Genomic DNA, 6,617 nt, shown 5'->3' on the forward strand with positions numbered 1-6,617 from the left:
AAATAGTGACATTATGGTGACACCAGAGAAAAGGTCAAAGGTCAATTACATTTTTAGGGTTCCTCCTCATGCCAAAGTTGATGGTGCCAGCGAGTAAGCAGTTTTGGTTTAGAAGTAGATGAAACAGAAGAACTCTCAGCTACATGTTCCAGACTTTTGGAAACATAGAAACCATGCTGGTGGACAGTGGTCCCAGCAGTAGACTGTTTATGTCAAAAAGTGAAGAATAAAGCCACCTATACAGTTAAGTAACACCCCTTGTGTTGTTTGTGTCTCTGATAGCACAATATTTTGGTGAGCCAGCAAGGAGAGAGGTTCTACACCAAACCAAACCCCTCTTGACAATTGCCAGTCCTCACTGAAAGAAAACCACGCCAATTAATTTTTATTTTATTTTTCCCCAAAACTGGATTGATGGATCATCTTGACTGGGTCACCATCATACTCCAGCTTTATTGGGATCAGATAGTGAAGGTCTCAAGAAATCTGAATGCAAGGGAAAGGGGATGACAGAATACAAACCATTAAACTGGTAGAAAATAAATTGGATGAGACTGAACAAAAATGTAGAAGTAAAGAAAGCTCTTCAAATTGTTCAAGACGGGTTGTCTGCTGTCAGTGGAGTGCCGTTAGGGACCATATCAGCAATTTCTCCACCTAAAAGAAATGAAAGTATACTGTAGATTTGCAGCAGCCCTACAAAGCTTTAGAGGAGGAGATAAAAACTCTTGGTGGCAAACTGAATATATTTGATATTGCCACAGTAAATCAAACCCTGAACCTTTCACCACTCAAGATGCATAAGGTGATTATTTTGAGGAAGTTCCACATCTATGGTCTTCACAGGTTGATGGAGGACAAAGTTCAAAGACAAACTCTCATACACCAACCTGATGCAACAGATAGAAGTGGACTCTGAAAGGCTCACAGTGAGTCAGAGGTCATTGAAGCTGTGATAACGGCCATCAGTCCAGGACTCAGGCTGTGTAACTGATTGAAATAAAAACTGATTGCACCCTGCCTGAAACTTTAGACATTACAAAAGAAGATGACAACCCAGCAGGACTGATAGTCACAAAGTCCTTGTCACCAAATTGGACAAAACTTTCAATCCCCAAATCCAAGGCTACAATGACCTGAACCAACCATGCAATTACTTCACCAGAAGGACTTACGCAGTGTTATGCCAGTGCAGTAACAGCAAGCTAATAGAATAGCTTAAGGTTCCAAAAAGTTCATCCTTCCAGAGGTAAATTGGAACATTTGTCTCTCTAAATTCTGGTTAGCTAAAGTCTCTGACACTCACATGGCCCATCTGTGATCACTGACGGACTTTTCCATGCTCATTCTTCTGCAATCTATCTGATATCTGCTCACACAATGCACAGTATATACTGACAGAAGTCAGGTTCAAAACTAGATGGGTTATGGGTTACTGCAAGTATTGGTCAGGCAAAGCAAGAGCAAATAGTTTATCAAGAATTCCAGGGAATTTTAAAAGATCTACATTTTGCCCAAATTTCAAAATCACAAATTTCCTTCGGCAGATTAAAATTTATCTCATCATCTCATCTCATGTCAGTCCACTCCGTCATACTATCAGGATGCAGAGCACAGCATGCTAGAGCAACAAACAAAACACACCCCACTCCTAAATTCAGTCTAATTTTTTCCCCAGGAACACACAGTTCAGCCATTTTCCAAATATGAGATTCAGGCAGCACAACAACGAGACCCTGTGATAGGCAAAATATTTGTCTACAGAATGAGAATTGAGAGACTGGCTGCACACACAGTGAAAGGTGAGAGTCGTGAGTTTGAAGCTCTAGTCATGGAGTGGAGGAAGCTAGTGATAAGGGCAGATGGGACCATGCAAAGGAAGGAGTGTGCTGGTCTCTTATTCTAAATGAGCTGCATAAAGGAAAGTCACTTGGCCAAAGAAAGACCCTTAAAGTTGATAAGGGCTGTTTCTTGGGCTCGAAATGCACAGATGTAAACAATTTTGACACAAATGTGTGCAAGTTTCTCAAAAACAGAACGCAAGGAGGCAGGAATTTGCACCTCTGGTGAATATCGAAAACACTCGCCTATTCCATTTGGTTTCATTTGGCTTTGTGCATCTTAAAGAGTGTATTGGTGATTACAGGCACTTGTGATAATGAACCATTATACTTGGTTTGTGTGAGCAGATTACCAGAAAATTAGTAAAGTTTAGTTGTTCAGAAAAGCAGTTTCACAACTTGGGATTGGACTCAAAGTATTCTTTATTATCTGCAGGTCTCCCCATATAACTCCCATGGAGAGAGGTTTAATGGAACTCTTCTTTCAATGTAAAAATCACTCCTTGATAAGCAGAAATTGGATTTAAAAATTCACCCTGCCCCCCAAGGTCATGGGTGCCTATAATACAGCTAATGAGACTACAGGCTACTCTTTATACTTCTTACATTGGCAGGCCACCCACACTCCCAATAGACCTTCTATTTGGGATTGACTGCAGGTCTGGAGGAAGTTAAGATGAGAGTCTATGGTCCAAGTAGGCAGCCACATACGGTGAGAAGTCTGACTTAGAGAGGATGATGAGGCAAAATGTGCTCTGGCTGGGATGACCCATAACCTGCCCTTTGCTATGCAGACTTTTGGGCATAAAGACTGCAGCATATACAGTACTTGAATGAGAAAGTGTGTCCAGACTTTTCACTGGTACTGTATATGACTGTAGAGCACAGTAGTCTGGATGCCTTTGAACAAGGTTCTGCTTAGAAAAATGAAGAGGCCAAATGCTTACTCACGTTCACACGCAGTAAGTACAGGAAACCTTAAGGTGCTCTTGAAGATGAAAAAACCTGTAACAGAAAAGAAAATGTTCTTCAGGCACTCTTACTGTGCATTCACACAAAACATGAAACAAAGTTTCACCTTGCCTCATTCGTGCAGATTTGATCACTGGACTGATTGTATTTATTCACCCCAAACAGCCAATATACCAACTGTACATTAGCTGATAAACTAGCTAGAAACGGACACACATACTGTGTCTGTTAGAGTGTTTCTGTGTGTTCAGTTCAATCTCTGACTGAACTGAGAGCTTACCAGGGTTCTCTCTGTTATTTCCCTCCAGTCTCTCTCCTTTCCCCCTTTGTCTCTCTGTGTTTATTAAGCAGATTCATAAACCCCCGGGATACAAGCACATTTTTGCTCAAGTTGAACTTGAACTAAAAAGTTTGCCAGCCCAGGCAATCAAAAGAGGCAAAGTCTTTTGATTGACTTTATATGCAATTGCACTGCCTCTCAGTATGTTCTAAGGTTATAGCTGAATCTCATTACTTATTAACATTCTTCCCAATTAATATTGTTAAGTACTGCCCCATTCATCATTATTACTTTACATGTATTGTATTATCACTTTACATGTATTGTAAAGTACTTATATGTATGTATATGTAAGTATAATTGAATGTTTGGGACATTTCTAAAGTGCAGGAGATAGTCTTAATTTACATTTATAAGAATGTCTGTGTTACTGTTTTAATGTTTCCAGTTTTAATACATTTTTAGACGAAACCACAAATTAGTTCAAGTCACAAATTAATTTTGCTTTGTGTTTGCATTTTTCTATCTACAAGGTTTACATTATTATTCTTATAATTTCAAATGGGTAAAAATGTATCCTCTTATACATAACAAGGTGATAACCACAGTCTTCATGACAGATTACATGAAACGGAGTGCACCTGTTATACTTTGTGTAATACAGACTTGACAAAATTGAGGATTATAGGCTTATCATGAAGCTTATGGCACAGAGGTGATATAATGCTAATTAAAGCTGCAAGCAGCGTTGAACGGGCCTTTGCGCCCTTGCGCACATCGGGCCGTGGCGCAATCGAAGGGCTTCTGTGACGGGCATGTAGATGTCTTCAGACCTGGGCTGTTTTCAGACAGTGCAAGAAGGAGATAAACATCACTTCCTTTGTCCACTATTTCGCCCGCTGTTGGGGCTGCTGAAATTGAAATTTCGTAGAGGGTGCTATTCAGCCAGTTTGCATCACTGATGGAATATTGTCATGTACACGTGTTCAGGCCGGGAGTCTTATCAAACATGTAAAGTTTGGTGCAGACTGTAGCATTTACAATAAAGTTATAGCAACTTCCTCTGTCATGGCGAAACATCAAATCTCAACAATGTGAGGATGAGACTTTTCTGCAGGGTGAGACATGGCTGCCTTGCTCACACCTGTGTCATAAAAATCATGCAAGTTTTGTGCCCATTCACTTGAATTTCAATTAGTAAATTGAAAACCCTTGATAAGTTTGTTGGTAAAACAAATTAATTTCCTAATTTTCATCATGTCTATTTTTAGGAATGTAAAGACTTTGAACAAGGGATGCACGACGTTGGATTTTTGCCGATATCTGATATGCTGATATTTCCAACTCATTGTGGCCGATGCTGATGCCGATATATGGACATATTTTTACCAGCTGGCTGAGGAGGCTATTATGCATGCAAGCATAGATTATACTATGATCAAGAAAGACAATATATGAAGGAAGAACTTAGGAAGACTGGAGTTCAGTAGCTCAGCATTAAAGTTCTTTCCTCATATAGGCTATAGTCTTTCTTGATCATTAGTACAATATATGATTGCATGTGTAATAGTCTCCTCAGCCAAGTGGGAAAAAATATGTGCATATATGAACATCGGCAATTGGCAAAAATGACAGTCAAAAAGTAATCGTGTTAAATAATCGTGATCCAATATTGAACAAGATAATCGTGATTATGATTTTTGCCATAATTGAGCACCCCTAAAAACAACATAAATTGTGATTTACATACACACACACACACACACACACACACACACACACACACACACACACACAAAGAGTTATATAGAATATATATGGAGAATATATACGTGATAAATTGTAAATATGTATGTAATGAATTGTTTTCTTTAAGAAACTGTTACTTGAACATTTTTCGGTGTGCTCCTAAAGTTATATGTGTGCTCTTAATATTTTTCATTTAGGGGCACATGTACTCCTTGAAAAAAAAGTAAGGATTGAACACTGCTGTCAGATGTGTAGAAACACTAAGTAACTGGAGTGTGGTGCAGTCCAAGGGCTTCTGTCACAGGCATATAGATGTTTTCAGACCTGGGCTGACAGGTCTTACTTTACCCCCCCATTCTCTCTCTCTCCCTCTCAGTTGGAGAAAAGAATGTCACTCTTCTTGTGAAATATCCTCATAAATCCCATGACTTTGGCCAAATCCTACATTAAAAATCACAATTTTTTATAGGAAATTTTGTCTCAAATCCATTGATACAGGTTTCAAAGTGGTCAGACTTTTGCCTCCCCTTTGGTTTACATTGTAAGGCGTGATATCGCACTACAACTTTCAGGGCTTACTAGATCTAAACCGTTTGAGTTATTACAAAGTTTTTAATAACTTTTGTTCAGCACAGTGTGATAAATCATGTATTTAAGTTTGAAGCCGATACCATTAATGCCTTAGGAGGAGATAGCGTTTGATCGGGGTCCAAAATTGGCGCAAAGTCGTACTTTGATGAGCACACTGCGGACTTCCTGTTGGATTTAGGTCAGGGGTGTCAGCATATGATTTGTAGGTCTTGATGAGACGAATAATTGAGTTTTGGTTCGATCTCTCTACGACATTCCTATGGCGGCCATTTTAGATACATAGGTGGCACTCTTGAGCACATTTTGGCACTTTGGGGTTTAATTTTTACATTTTATCAAATTTTTCACCAGACCTGATGTGCATGCCAAATTTGGTGAGTTTTTGAGCATGTTTAGGGGGTCAAATTTAGGGTTGAAGTGGCAGATTAATAAAGAAAGAATAGTAAGAAAGAAACAAACACACGAAATACAATAGGGTCTTCACCCTTTGGGCTCAGGCCCTAAAGATACTGTCAAAGCTACAGGGTGACATTATGAAAACTCAGTATATCCGCCACCTCAGCATATTCATCCATGTAGTGTGCCAGCTTTAGGGTGGAGAAATCCATCAGTAAGAGTCATTTCAGCATCTACAGGTATGATGTCCACTGGGAAAGAAGTGGATCTTGTGCCAAGGACTTTCACCCGGACATCCTACAAAATACATTTCTCATTTTTTACCTGAACTCCCTCTAGAGCAACACATACATTTGTGTCCTGCTGTCACAGCTCCAATTCATCTCTATGATGAAGTTCAGTTGTTTGGAGCAACTTTTCTCCCAAAGGTATATACTGAAAAGCTTGAAAGCTTTTTGTATGTGTCCTCAAGAAATCTCAAAATTTGGTCTTCACACTATAGGCCAAGTTGCCAGCTTTGGACAAACTTTTTGGTGGCAGTGCCAAAGTATCACTGGATTGTGAGAGAATTATTTTGCACATTTAACCAATACACACACTTGTGGTCTATTAAATTTCAAAGTGATTGTTATGCCAAACCCCTCTTTCCTAACTCCAGTCCTTGGCAATGACTAATAGAGGGCATTCAAAGCATAATGTGAAACTGTTCCAGCGTACTGAAAATAAAGATTGTAGAATGTGATTCATGACACAGACATGAACCCACGGCTTTGTGCAGGCACGGTTTC

Source organism: Thunnus albacares, chromosome 6 (assembly GCF_914725855.1).
Source record: "Thunnus albacares chromosome 6, fThuAlb1.1, whole genome shotgun sequence".
NCBI classification, from domain to species: domain Eukaryota; kingdom Metazoa; phylum Chordata; class Actinopteri; order Scombriformes; family Scombridae; genus Thunnus; species Thunnus albacares.